The 15524-nt window shown below is 43.6% G+C and overlaps 1 long non-coding RNA gene across 1 annotated transcript in view; it reads left to right on the forward strand.

Moving 5' to 3' along the window:
• LOC144798400 (uncharacterized) overlaps window positions 1-14885 on the forward strand; it is a 95373-nt gene extending 80488 nt beyond the window's left edge. Inside the window, exon 3 of the long non-coding RNA XR_013603533.1 lies at window positions 12813-14885. This is a non-coding gene — a long non-coding RNA (uncharacterized LOC144798400). The remainder of the gene's footprint in view (window positions 1-12812) is intronic.
• Window positions 14886-15524: the final 639 nt, after the last annotated feature.

Genomic DNA, 15524 nt, shown 5'->3' on the forward strand with positions numbered 1-15524 from the left:
AACCTCTCCGTTCTCACCACCTTCACAGTAAGCACAACCTCGTTTCACACGAAGTTAAACTCGATGCTTACTGAAGAATTCCTATTCACTCTGAAAGCAGCGCAAATACTCGCCGCTGAATGATTTCACTCCGAACTCCAACTGTCTTCCAGACACTAGGAAAACCGTTCTCTCACGCAATGGAAATTTGCGGAGAAACGGTAACGGAATGCTGCTTCGAACAAAGTGCAATTGAAGGGCGCCACAGGAGCCGCGCGCCCTACCCTTGAACACTAGACTGCTCGAGGGTTTCAGATGGCAGAGAATTCCCTGGCATTGCGGCGGCCATCTTATAACGGTCAGTGATCTAATCTATATTGTACCAGTGATTGATCAGGGTAGGCTTGATGAGAACTCTAATTCTTTTCTTTCGGGTACGAGGTGAATTCAGATTGCATAGTGTGGCCACTGTGAATTTCCTGACAGTACCCCCTCTCAAAGACCGATTTATCGGTCCTGGTTTGAATGGATGTTGTAAATGAAAACGTCTCTTTAACTGAGGGGCATGAACATCTTTTGATGGCTCTCAAGATCTATCCTCAGAGCCATAACCTTTCCAGTCAATCAGATAGAAAAGTTTTCCTCTAGAGAGTTTAGAGTGCAGAATTCCCTTTACTTCATACTCAGGGTATCCATTGATCTCTAAAGGTTCTGGGGGCATGGAGATTCTAACATGAGGTGCAGTCTATTTCAACAGGGAAACATGAAAGACCGGATGGATACCTAAATTAGAAGGCAATTTCAATTTCACTGTAACTGGTCCTAAAACCTTTTCAATAGTGTAGGGACCTACAAATCGAGGCTTAAATTGACGATTACCCTTCAAATGCAGATTCCTAGAAGACAACCAAACCTGATCTCCCACTTGATACTTGGGCGCTGGTTTTCTATGTCTATCTGGACATCTTTTGTAAGTCTCTTTTGCTTTAATCAAATTGGCCTTTGCTGACTGATGGAGAAGTTTCAAATCCCTCATTAATTCTCCCACTGCTGGTACTTCCAATTCTTTCAGAGTATGGAAGGGGTTAGGGTGACGACCATAATTCAAGTAAAAAGGTGAGTAACCCGTGGACACACTCTTCGCATTATTGAATGCGAATTCAGCCATCCACAAAATCTCAGACCAATTTCCACCCCGATCCAAAAGGAACAACGAAGATATTGCTCCAATTCTTGATTTATTCTCTCCGTCTGACCATCTGTCTCGGGATGATAACTGGTAGAGTATCTAGTCTCCACCCCTAGACCCTGCAGGAAAGCTTTCCAAAAATGGGATACAAATTGTGAACCTCGATCGGAAATCACCACCCGAGGGACCCCATGGATCTTTACAATGTTTTCACTAAACTCCTTTGCCAATTCCTTGGCTGTTGGTATTCCAGTTAATGGAATGAAATGGGACATCTTGGTGAAAGTGTCTACAACAACTAATATAGTGTTATATCCCTGACTGAGGGGCAAGTCTACAATCAAATCCATTGAAACTCTATGCCAAGGATGGGAGGGAGTAGGTAAGGGTTGCAACAAGCCTGGTGGAGCTTGCCGAGTAGATTTACCTCGAGCACACTATTCACAAGTTTGAACATATTGTTTAACATGCGTAGACAACCCAGGCCACCAAAAATAACGCTGCACTAAATCTAAGGTTTTGGCGGTTCGTTTGTGACCAGCTAGAGGTTGATCATGGCATTCTTGAAGTGCCTTTTCTTGTAAAGCTTTAGTAGGCAGATAGAGAGCATCCTTGTAATAAGGTAATTGTTGATGACTCTTTCTTTCAGTTCCTTGAGAGACCCATTGTTTTATTTTTTCTGACGATAAACTCTTCTGAACTTCTTCCTGAAAAGGATTCAAGGTAATGGTACAAATGAACTTGGATTCTGGAATTATGAGTTGTGGTTCCACTGGATGTTCAGCTTCTGTGGTATGCAACCGAGATAAGGCGTCTGCTTTACCATTCTTATTGCCAGGACGATAGGTTATAACAAAATCAAAATCAGAGAAGTATAAGGACCAACACAACTGCCTCGGAGCCAGAGTCTTTGCTGTTTTCAAAAATTGAAGATTTTTATGATCTGAACTGACAGTAACGGTGTGTTTGGCTCCTAACAAATAATGTCTCCAATCTTCAAATGCATCTTTCACTGCTAAGAGCTCTTTCTCGGTGATGGTATAATTGATTTGTGCTGGGCTCAGTTTTCGAGAACGATAGGCAACTGGATGTAGTTGTCCAGTGCTGCGATGTCGTTGTGAAAGCACTCCCCCAATTGCTTGATCTGAAGCATCTGCTTCTACAAAGAAAGGTTCCGTGGGATCGGCATGTAACAGAATGGGAGCAGACTTGAAATTTTTCTTCAAACTGGAAAACGCTTGTTCAACCTCCAAGGTCCATTGAAATTTCACACCTTTCCGTAAAAGACGAGTAATGGTAATAATCAACTGTGAAAACCCTTGAATGAACCATGGATAGTAATTCACGAATCCCAAAAATCTCTGTATTTCCTTGACATCTTTTGGAGATGGCCACTCTGCAACAGCTTGTACCTTCTTAGGATCCATGGTTATACCTTGTGAAGATAAGATGAATCCCAGAAAATCCACATTCTCCGAACTGAAGACACATTTCTCTAGTTTTACGTAGAGTCAATGAGAGCGTAGATGTTCTAACACTGTTCTGACATGCTCTTGGTGGTCTTGAGGATCTTTGGAATAGATTAGAATGTCATCCAAATAGATCACTGCAAATTTATCAATTAAATCCCCCATAATATCATTGATGAAATGTTGAAATACTGCGGGGGCATTGCAGAGGCCGAAGGGCATTACTCTGTATTCAAATAATCCAAACTTAGTTCGGAATGCCGTCTTCCACTCATGTCCTTCCTTCATACGAACCAGATGGTAGGCACCACCCAAATCCAATTTGGTAAAAATCTTGGCTTCCTTAATCTGGTCTAATAGAACGGAAATTAATGGAAGCGGGTAACAATTTTTGATGGTGACTCGATTCAAGGCTCGATAATCGATGCAGGTTCTTAATGTTCCTTCTTTCTTTGGAATGAAAAATAAAGGAGATGATACCGGGGAATCTCAAATACATAGAAGAGAGGCAAAAACTCCAATAGTTGCTGGTAGGATGGGTTTAAGCTCTAGCACTTAACAAGAATTCAGTAAAGTGTTGTAGTGGTATTTATGTTTCTTCCTTGTGTGTATTAGGCGCCCCTGAGCAGAGGAACCTCAACATAGAAGATTCCTGGAATTATCTAGAGGCTGAAGGCAGTTTACCGAGTGTCTCTTCTCTTCTATTCCAATTCCCCTTTTCCCCCCTATTGGTGACTTTGCTCAGTTAGAAGAGCGGCGTTACCGGTTGGCGGGCATTGGGACCAGCGGTTGATCTGCTTCTGCGAAGATTCTGGGTCCTGATAACATTATACTAATTAAAAATATATTCAGCATACTTCTCTCCCTACTACCTTAAAATTCCAAGAACCACAGAAACAAATTAACAGGAAAATAATAACAAACACGTTATAATAATAATAACGTTATCACATGAATAATTATGCAAACTCCTTTAACATAATATAATTAATTAATATCCCAAAAACAACATCAATTATCTAATTATTAATTAATTTATTTATCAAATATCTAAAAACATTTATTTAATCATTTATCAAGGCAACAAAATAAAACTTTTAAAACATTGTATAATCAAATAAGAATACATATTAAAAAAACTTCCCACGCTATTCGCTACAAACCCAACTGCCACAACCTGCCAAAAAACCGACATAAAATAAAAATAACTTTAAAATATATTACTGAATAAAAAAATAAAAGCCCACTAAAAAATAATTAAACATACTTAACATTAAAATAATAAAATGTAAATGAGAAAGTAATACAATGTAAATAATTAAAAAACAAGGGTATGCAAACCTAGCTTAAAAAACGATATAAAAGATTTAACAAAATGATTTTCTTAACAACTGTATTCTACCCACAGTACTTTTCACATCACAATATTTTGGCACAATATTTGTGACTCCTCATTTTTGAAGCAGTGTTTTGGTGGAATACTCCTGGCACAGGATTCATGGGCTCACTGTTCAGTTGTCCATCCTCACAGCCAGTATAATGCTTCCAGAGTACACCCTTGCTGAATTGTTCCAGGACTTCCTTTCTGAAGTCACAAAAGTGTGTGGCATTCAATTTGTGCCTGGTGTAACTCTCGGGTTAGTCCTCCAGCAGTGAACAAATCCAGCATCTCTGGCAATGATCCAGACTTCAACACCTGGTCGGTTTTGTGGCATCATTCTTGACTCCATCTGGGGTAGGGGCAATGTGTTTTTTCAGTCTTCACAAGGTCGCTAGGGTGACTGCACTCCCCTAATGAAACTGATGTGCAGTCTGTGCCCTGATAAGCTAAGCTAACGTTCTCTAAGCCATGTATGGTTCTGGCCATGGGACTAGCTGGGACACAATCAAAAGGCATTAACAACCCTGTTTTTATCACCCCCCACAATTAACTTGATTGTCCTGAGGTTGTCAGCCTGTGCAAACCTGTCATCTCTTCTGTTCAGTATGCCTGTGCCATTAGCACCAGAGAGAATCTCTTGAGGTTTGCACTACTTTCTCCCATTAGTCCTGTAAGCACCAGTCAAACTTCTCTCCCTCCCCAAACACAGCCCTTTCAACTTTTCTAAGTACAAGGTGTCGAAGTCACACTCACTAACCTCGTGTCCATCCTTTCTCTGTGCAGGTAATAGTATAACAGAAGTAAACGTATTTCTCTATCTGGAACGTGAATCTACAGCTCTTGCACCACTTGCTGCCAATTCTCAAAACCCGTTTGGGAGCCATGGGGAAAGCAGGGATTACGGGGCTGTGGATTGAGCAGTCCTAGGATTCTCAGGAAGGGAGATGGGGAGCAGAGACTCAGAGTTCTGCAATTACCAAATAGCACAAAATAATGATTGTCCAGGTCGGTACTTATCTTTTATAAAAGAATAGAGCTTCACAAATAGCAAAACGAAATACCAAGGAAAAAGAATATGCTCATAGGCACTGGTGTCTATAACAGGTACTACAGCAAAATAGTAACAAGCATTTACAATGCAATGGTCTCGACATTATTAAAGGTAGAGCTATTGGCATTGCTCATGGTTTTTTTGTATCATAAATAAATGGCATTGTTATTTACAATGCCAATAGCTTAATCTTTAAATAGCGTAATCACTCGGAAATGCATGACCTATTGCATAACTATGCAATGACCAATCCCTTCCTTAGGCCACTTCAGGAACCAACATCCAGAGTAATATGTCTACTTCTGGAGAGTGGCTCTTGTGGTATGATGACCAGATTTGGATATCACCTGTGACGTTTTGTGCTCAGTTCTGGGGGCCAACTCTGGCATTTTGCATCCAGTTTTGAGGGCTACCCTGAAGTACTGCCTTCAGTTCTATGGGCTACTTCTAGAATATTATCTCAAGATTCTGGGGGCCCACACAGCTCTCACAGCCCACACAGCTCTCACAGCCCACACAGCTCTCACAGCCCACACAGCTCTCAAAGCCCACACAGCCCACACAGCTCTCACAGCCCACACAGCCCACACAGCTCTCACAGCCCACACAGCCCACACAGCCCTCACAGCCCACACAGTCCACACAGCCCACACAGCCCTCACAGCCCTCACAGCTCTCACAGCCGTCACAGCTCTCACAGCCCACACAGCCCACACAGCCCACACAGCCCACACAGCCCACGCAGCTCACACAGCCCACACAGCCCACACAGCCCACACAGCTCTCACAGTCCACACAGGAGCCACTGTGAAGTCAACAACATTTTACGGCAGGCTGAGCACAAATCAGATGAAAAGACACTGATCATGGGAAGAACACTGCAGATAAGTGTAAATGTCCACGCACTAGTATCCGACTTGATGATAATACCCACTAATCAGTGGACAGCCTGACCAGCATGAGACTCAGAGCAGCTGCTGTTGAGTTGTAATGTGATAACACGTGCTGCAGAGGTAAACAAACTAAATCAGGACTCAGGCAGCAGGCTCTCTGACTCCTGAAGGATGACCAGACAGAGCAGCCGTGCAGTTCGATGCTTTTTATTATGTTTTTTTTTTTGTTTCACATGATCAGGATTCTGGTTAGTACTTGACGGTGCGCCGGGCAAGTACATGTGAATACGGTGACGCAGTGCTTTGTAGAAGAACTAAGGGGAATGGGCTGTAATAATGCATTAGGATTACTGAGAGTTCAAGTTACCTCTCTGCACAGCCAGGTGCTGTGTGACAGTGTCTCACCTTCTGGCTGGCCTACCGGTACCCAATTTCTTTGAGAACTACTCACTGTTACAGCTACATTCAACAGACTAGGCTTTCTGCCTTTTTTTTTTTATATACGCATGTGAGGAGGCAAGCGCCGGCAACAATGAAGTAATACCTCTCTGAGCTCTTGCTGAGTTAATGACAACTGTGGATTCCAGAATCCTCAACCTAGTAACATACATATAAACACTGGGTTGTGTCCAATAGTTGCCTTAGTACAATATAAGTTGCAAGCATTGATGCATGCACCAGAGCACGACGTGCACTGCAGTGACATTTACAAAATAAGTGCTGCCACCCGCCGTCGCGTGCGCAGCGCTGCGTGGGGGAGGGTGGGCGGGGAGGGGGGGGACTGGACTCTCCAGTTACTGACCTGCTGCTGCCCAGCCACGTGACGATCTGCAGCACAGACACTTGACTCACTGCCTGCTGCATACTGGTAGGTAACTGCCAGTGCTGTCTTCAGACTCCAGGCAGTCTCAGCCAGGTCAGCTGCTGAGCTGCAGTGCTGTCCAGTCCTCCTCGAGGCTCTAACCGCGGCACTCCCCCGCCGCAGCCGCGCTCGTCCTCCTGTGTGGGGCTGGCCGTGCCAGCCCAGACATTCGCCGGCTCAGCTGCGTGCCACACATGCGGCCGGACGGTCGGGACCACCCCCGGCCAGGCCTGGTGGTGCCCCATTGATGAGAGAGGCTGTGAGAGTGAGCCGGCAGCCAGCCTGCACGCTCACTATGAGATCCCCCGCTGACAACTACTTCTTGTTCCTGGCGCTGGCAGCCGGACGTGACGGGAATAAAGTACCCGCACAACCGGATTTAATCCCGGCCCCCTGCAAGTCGGTGATTCATGATTGGCTCAGGCTGCACTTACTGTATCGGGAAGGGCACAAGGCCTCAGCCCCTGCGGCCCCAGAGAGCAGAGGAATGCGAGCACAGGGGCCAGGAGCGCCACGTCCCACAGCTAAGCACCAAAAAAAAATGGCGGCCACAAGCTTCCGACCATTTTCGGATTCGGGGACGTGTATTTGTTGTTTTGAGTGACGGATGACGTCACTGGCGAAAGAACAGTAAAATGTACACCCCCGAATCCGAAAGAGACAGGGCTTGTTTGGAGTGATGCATCTCTCCTCCAATGGCTGGCCTCCGTTTAGGAAGCCAGCCAATGGAGGAGAGATGAAGGAGAGAGGCGGGTTCAAGCCCCTTACTCAAAATCATTAAATCTCCGACCGGAAGCTGACAAGCCAGCATTTCCGGTCCTCGACCTAAAAACGCGCATCAGGCTTATAACAATTTCACAGATGCAGACTCAATGAGATTAATGTAAAGAGTATTCTGTGTTGGTAGAACTCAGGGAAGTCCTTTAATGCCCCTGTGAATGGCAACCCCTAACATAGGTTTTCTTAAAGTCAAGAGTCCCAATGTCTGGTAGGCACAAGTTCAAGGGTGCAGGAATTACCCGATTGTAGTGGCAGCAAGGTTCCGAGCACAATACCCTCGCACTAGTCTGCGTGTGGGATGATCCCACCTTCACCTGATGTTGTTAGTGAACTCATAGCAGACCCCAACTGGTCAGCAGGTGCTGCTCCAGGTACTAGCAGGAGAACAGACCTAAAGCAAAAGACCCCCGTCCACATAAAGTGGAGAGCCCACCCTCTGACCAGTGATTCTTCTGTAATCTTCCACTTGCTGGTGGAGTCAGCAAAGGACATTTGGTGTAGGACATGGTTTATACTGGCTGTGGACAAGAGTCAGCTAATCTTCATTTCCACCCTAGAGCTACAAGTACACAAACTGTCTTTGTCACCATGAGCAGGAAAATACACATCTCTGAGCCAAAAAACAATAGAAGCTCTTCAACTCATCAAAGTACATTTTTAGTATTCAAACGTGGTCTGGGTGAGATACTAGTTGAATTCAAACATGTCTTCCAGGGAAATTGTCACCCTAAAAAATCAATGTCAACTACACATCAATGAGTCACTGCATGCAATTGTGTTATGCTCATCACACAATATCCCTGCGAATGTGATGTTGGGGAATGTTCGGGACTATGTCTGGAACACAGTCAGGGACTGGGGAAAGGACTGGCGGCTGAGTAGTAAACGTAAGCAGAAAGAGGAATACAGCGCTGCCCAGGACAACACAGGAAGTCAGAGGAGAAAAGGGATCCAAAGGGGAAGACTGCACGAAGGAACAAGATGGCTAAGACTCAGAAAGGATGGGCACTCAAGAGGCTATTTAGCATTCAGAATAACTATACCCAAGACGGAGGTGCAGGTGCACGACATATATAAATATATATATATATATATATATATATATATATATATATATATATATATATATATATATATATATACACACACAAACACACAACAACAACATTAACAATAAAGGGAATTTGGAGTAAAGCACTCAGGAGCTCCACACGGTAAGACTGCAGCTCAGTAAGTTCCTTATCCAAATACCCGCATATAGAATATGCATTCAAAGGCAGGGTGTGTGGAGCTGATACCTATGGTGATGTTATAAAAGTAATTCAAAGACAATAGTCACAGTAAACAAGAAACACCACCTAGGTAGTCAGCTGTACCCATGGATCCTGGTGATCAAACAACAACACGCAAGGCGGTAACAGCAAGGGGGTAGAACTAAACACAGGCACAATAGACAAGAAGCTAGCAAGGAGGAGTGCTGAACAGGAAATAAGGGAAACAAGGACACGATAGGCAGAAAGCAAATAACAAACATACAAGGAAACTAGAAGCAAGACAGTAGAACAGGAAGACAGCAACTAAGGACTGAAACAGAAGTAATGGGAAGAAAAGCAGGAACTGGGACAAAGGAAATACAGGAGAGCGGATTCAATGGTGCATTAAATAGTACTAGTTCAGGAAACAAAGAAACAAAGAATAGCTAAGGATCAGTAGTCAAGGTAGCACTGAAGATAGTGAGAATTCAGGAACAAGGAATACCATAGCTCAGGAACAGGAATCAAGGTAACACTACAGGTAGTTGCTAATTCAGAAACAAGGAATAGTTGTAACCCAGGAACAGAAACAAGGAATAACTATAGCTCAGGAATCAATGAATATCAAAAGCTCTGGAAACAAGGAAATCAAAAGATCAGGAAACAAGGAAATCAAAAGCTCAGGAAGCAAGGATTGGTCTTCCAGAACACAGCTGCAATGACCAACCCTGGACTAAAGGGAGCCGGGGCTTAAAAGAGCTCACAGTAATCACTTGCATCAGATGCGAGCAGGCTGGTAGCAGCCAGCCACAGGTGAGCTGAATTCCTCCACCCATCATTGGCCTGCAGGGGTGGAAACGAAGCAGTGAGCAGGGAATTCTAGGTAATGGAGTTTCAGGCATGAGCAGGCTGGCTTCCACAAAACCCGGCATGGATTGGGAATGGATGGCAATTTCCAAGTAGTGTTCAAATGGCTGGAAGTCAGTATATGCATGAAGGGGTTGGTCCAGAAGCTTAGTATGACAATGGAAAGTCCCACAATTCGGTCCCATGGTGGTGGGCACTAGAGCACAGGGAGCGAATTGTGACATGTGATGCCTACTAGTAAACAAGCTGAACAAGCAGGCATGATTGAAAAGGCTGATGCCCTACACTTTGGGTCTTCTGATCATCATGGATAAGAAGCCAAAACAGCTCGGCAACATCCACATCTGTGGAAACTTGTGCCTGTCTAATAAAAGCCATCAAGAGTAGGCGCCACCCCTACAGTGGATAAATAAAAGTGTTGGATGGAATGTTTGAATTAATCTCAGCCACTCGTAATTACTGTGGCCTCATCCCAGTTCATTGCTTGTTTGCCCGCCATGCCATCTCATATAGGAACGAGATACATACAAATTACCCTTGTTCCTTCTCAAATAAGAACAGTCAGAAACAGAGGGCCATGCTAGGTCCCCTCTGACTTGGAACACAAGAAAATAAAATAGTAATATATGTGGGTGACACTATATAGCAGAGGCACAAAGACTACTGTCTGCACATCTACTGACCTCTACCAGATCGATAGCATTTCCACTTCAGAAGCTTCATCTCAATTCATCAGTGACCTCAGCAGATTAAGGGGCTAATTTAGGACTTGGGCAGTGGTCCTGCAGGTCAGCTCAGCGATGCCGTCCACTGCCCAGGCAGAGGGTCATCCGCTGTATCTAGAGATCCCCCATCTGCCTGGGGATCTCGCTCCTGTGAAGGGAGCCTGTTATCAAGCAAGAAGATAACCCTGACACCCCCCACCCCATAGCCACGTACAATCCTCCAAACCTCCAGCTCCACCTTCAACTCCTCCACCCAGCATGTTAAACTATAGAGTCCACTGATCATGATGCTGATGCTGTGGATTTGCCAAATTGCCCAACCTTTTTATGATGACATCTAATGCTGTCAAGGTTTATTCCTGGCCTTTCACCAGATATCTTGTTTCTGAGTCAGTGACACTGTCTTTAATCTTAGCCCCTCTTCTGCCCGAATGAGGTTGAAAAAAGTCCTCTTAGTCTCGACTATGGTGCTTAGCTGACATTGTCATGGATGAGCATGCTTTTATATGTTCCTAAGCGCTAAATGTATTACAAGCCTTTATGCATGCTACCATGTCCATGTTTATGCAATGTATGGATTTGGGTTCTTGCTTTATTTGTATATGGAAAAATGCGATACGTTATACACAGACCCACACAGATCTGAGGCCTGACACCTCCATGGACATTTTTCAGATTAGAGACTGTTTAGGCCCCTGTAACAATACAACCTCTGCACAGAAGAAGTGACTTAGGAGAACAATATGTCTAGCAGAGATAAACAGGTTACATTGTTTGTTAGAAGGTCAGGAAACAGGTCAGGAAACATCTTGCGGACAGTAAGTTGAGCAACTGCATGAAACTTAGATCATATCGCCCTCCAGACTCAGGAAACCAGTAGTGCTTAAGTGCACCATTTTTTGAGGTGGGCAATTGTGGTTCTGTTGTATAATCAGATACTCCAAGAAACACATGATTTGTGCGACAAACAGTTCCCTAGCCACCTTTGTTTGTTTGGTGCTTAAGCACAGTGCTACAAAAATAGGTTACCACAATCTCCATCTGCTAGAGGAACAAGCTAAGATGCACCAATCACAGAAGAGCTTGCTTCCTCTGAAGCGCTGCAGTTTCTTACACCTTAGCTTGAACAGTACATAGGAAGAAATACCAGGTGCACATCCTACCTTAGTACATACTGACACAGATGTGCACACTTCTCCTAAGAGCACATCTAAAAGTCAGATAGCTGGTCCCTTGCTTCTGCAGAAACCACAGCTTCACACTTAACCAGCTAGATGGCTTGACGGAAGAAACCACATACAAAAGGTCAGATAAGCTTTGCCAATCAGTGTTGAGCAGGATGTAACCATGTGCTGTGCAGTTAGATAAATATATCTTTGCTCTGTATAAAAATTCCAGGAACTGAAACCCACAAAGGGGGTTTCCACGCTCATCGTGTAAAGCTAGGCCCACCTACCTGTGCTTCTGTTTCTGAGAAATGGCTACATCTACTGATACTATCTTGTATGTCCTGTTTGAACATTGCTTACGTCAATGATGAACTTGTAACATTTCCTTTGTGGATTGGGGGAATAACTAGGGCTGCTTCTGAGCTAAAACTCCAGATATCAAGTTACATCCCCACGGAGGTGAACTGATCTCTCCTGTAGTGGCTGATCTTCGCTGCAGTATTGTAATAAACCCATATTGCTGTGTCAACTTGTTTTACTTGGTGTTTGCTCAACAGAATTTCCCTCCAAAATATTGGTGAGCCAGCCAGGAGTTCCACTTCTTCTCACCTACAACCACATCCAGGGAAACCTATTGTTCACTGGAACTTTATCTTGAGAAAAATCAAAGCACTCAAATCAAACTCCCCAGACTTTAAGTCTGGAAGTCACAGTTTGTGGTCACAAGCCGTGAAAGTTGTCCTCCCCGAGTCCGAGAGAAGTGACCAGTAGTCTTTTTAGCCCGAGTATATAGTTTAGAGTAGATATGTTTGAAGTTTAGAGCATATAAGTATGTAGTTTAGTGGAGATAAGTATGTCTATGTAAATGTAAATTGAAATGTGGCAACAGATTAATATTAGGCAAATGTCTCAAGAGATCTCAAGTGATCAATCACAACAGTTCCCCAAATGAATTGTCCATCTTTATAACAGTCAGGTTGTAGGTTTCTCCAACGGCACAGACCCCAGTAGACTACCAATACCAGTGCCACCTAATAATCCCTTAATGAGAGAAATTCTTGAACACCTAGGTATTAACACCACATCACCTTTCGGTCTAAGGACAACATACATTGATGTAATAACGTTAAATACTTTAGACGATTAGATAAGTGTTCCAAAGAATTAATTTGAAACTTTTTATAACACTTACAGGGACATAGATGAATATCTTGAGGAGGAGATGGGTGGATCTCCAGGATAATGAGGAATAATTTCTCCAGAGCAGCGCCAAGAATATGGAACTCGTTTCCGCCATACATCAGAAAAATCTCCTCTACTCTCTTCAAAAAGGAAGCAAAATCATTCTTGATGAGCAAATTCCTACCTCAAATCGGCACAATCACGACCCCAGCTATACAACCTCCTAATTACCTCTACTTTCGAGTCAATGAGACCGCGAAGCTAAGACCTACATGAACTCGAACTTGTTTTTATTGCTCAGAACAATGATTAATGCTGCTATCCACCCGAACCCTTTTACAATATGCTGTTACTTTTATGCTTTGTTTTGGTATACAAAGTGTTTTCACTAATTGCTTTCACCTTGCTCTTTATGTAAAGCGCTCTTATACCCTACCCTGGGTCTGGTTCGTGCTACAGAAAACTCTAAAAAATAAAATAAAATAAGTGGAAGGATATAATTTGAAAATAATTAAGTAATATCAAAATGTTTAAATAAATACAGGTACAGAGTCAACAGACCTACCTACCTGTCAGAGGTAGGGGTAGTTTAGAGGTTGGAAAGTGAGGTGGAAAATCCATTAATGGAGTAGATATTGATGCATTGTCCAGAGTAACTTCCCCAATCAAATATAAGACAAGGTCCACCAAAGTGCAATGGGGTCCCCTGTAGAATGCCTGGTCGAGGTATTCCCTGAAAGCATAAACCGGATAGGAAAACATTGTACAGAATGGCACAAAGCCACTAAATACCACACACACCTATGGCCCCAGGAGTCTGCCAGTCCTCCCACTCTGAGGAACCTTAGATGTAGACCCAAGGGCAGTGTACAGAAAAGCCACTCACAGAAACAAGTAGTAGGTGCACAAGCCCAGAAGAGGCCAAGAGGGAGGGCCCGGAAATGGCCAAAGCCAGAAGTACATAGTGATAACAAATCAGAAGAGGGGACATCGAGAGAAAACCAACCTCCTCAATTGACTCACATCCAGGTAGTTAAGCGTAATAAAGTCAACACAACTGCCTTCTTTGCATACCCCGATTATATCCACGACTGGGCCACATATACTCCAGATGAGCGTAGCCAAGCACAAGAAGACCATTGCAAGGCATTGTTTTATATTTTGTAGATAGGATTTCCAGAATAGATTAGGACACAGGATTGAGACACACAGGTGCAGTAGTGATCAAAGCCATGCAGCATTACTCTATTGATATACTGCCGATACCAGACCAAATTACCTTACAATAATTGCCACCTCATTACTAAACTAAGGCTGCTGAACTAGTAGCTTTGGTGCCTGTACTTCAACAAGGGTATGGGGAACCAATAACGAAATACTTTGATTTACCAAGACAGAGCAAAACGCACCCTTAGCACAGCACATACTATAGTTTTGTTGGTTACTGGAACATCGCCACCTTCAGGCCCATTGGCTACACACAGACACGAACAGCATTAATACACAGAAAAATATCCACAGAGGAGCCTGTCATGCCCGAAGCATTGTTGCTTATAGCCCTAAGCTACCTACATTTTCCTTCGCACACTTCTATAGACATGCTTCCCCAAATACGCCAGGATTGGTTTGTTTCCAACTTACATGAGATTATCACAATGTACATACCCACCTGTACTGTGTGCCAGCAGGGTTTATAAACCCCACCTTCAAGGTAATAGTTTCCACAATACTTCGAAGACAAGGGCCCCCGACTGTAATAAGGGCCGGCTCTAGGGCAGTTTGACCGGTGCCACCACACCGGGAACTGGACTTCAGGTGGGGGGTGCAGGTTCCAAGTATATTATGGTTCTAAAATGATTTGCTAGCATTCCTTGCCTCCAGCACATCAAAAAGTGCATACAATGTAAATAGGTCAGTGGGTTACTGTTTTCTTACATCAAGATTATTTTGTTACTTACAGTTTTATAAGGTAAACCTATAATATATAGCAGTGAGTTACTAACAGTCATCAAAGAGCTGTAGAGATACTACAAGATATAGATTGGAACAATATATGTTTTGTACTGTTCATTTTTCTAATGTTGCAAAAAATAGAAATACATTCTTATTAATAAAGAGAACTAACAATGGTGTTATGGTTTAAACACTGAGTTTTTGCTTCTCCAGATCAAACAATATGAAACTATACAGCCTATCAGTATGAATGACATGTGACTCCTATACTTTGTAATTCTCTGTCTTGTGAAACATTTCTTATACATTGATTTACCCATGTGTGATTTATTGTCTCTATGTAATGTAGGTGTCATGTAAAGTGTTTTGACACCCTACACTGGTAAGATTGGTGCTACAGAACAAATTAAATGCATCTGAGAGAGAGTGTTTATGGAGACTTGAGGGGCACTGTTAAAGGGTGGCAGCGAAGACGTCCAAGGCAGAGGTCTTCATTGGGGAGTGCCAGCAAACACTGTCGCACCGGGCGCCACCAGTGATAAAATCGGACCTCATGTCCATTGTGATGCTAAATTTGCTGCTAATCTTCTGGTCCATGAGGTAAGACCCTGGTGGGACATTTCTGAGGGTATTAGATTTAACATTGGCACACACACTTGTGTAAATAATATCTTTTCCCAACTCACCACTTAGGGGTCGATTACGATGGCGGAGGGAAGGCCGACCGCCGGCCTGGAGTAGGCGGAAAATGCCTTTTTCCAGACCGCCGGC

The sequence above is a fragment of the Lissotriton helveticus genome, chromosome 12 (assembly GCF_964261635.1).
Source record: "Lissotriton helveticus chromosome 12, aLisHel1.1, whole genome shotgun sequence".
Taxonomy (NCBI): domain Eukaryota; kingdom Metazoa; phylum Chordata; class Amphibia; order Caudata; family Salamandridae; genus Lissotriton; species Lissotriton helveticus.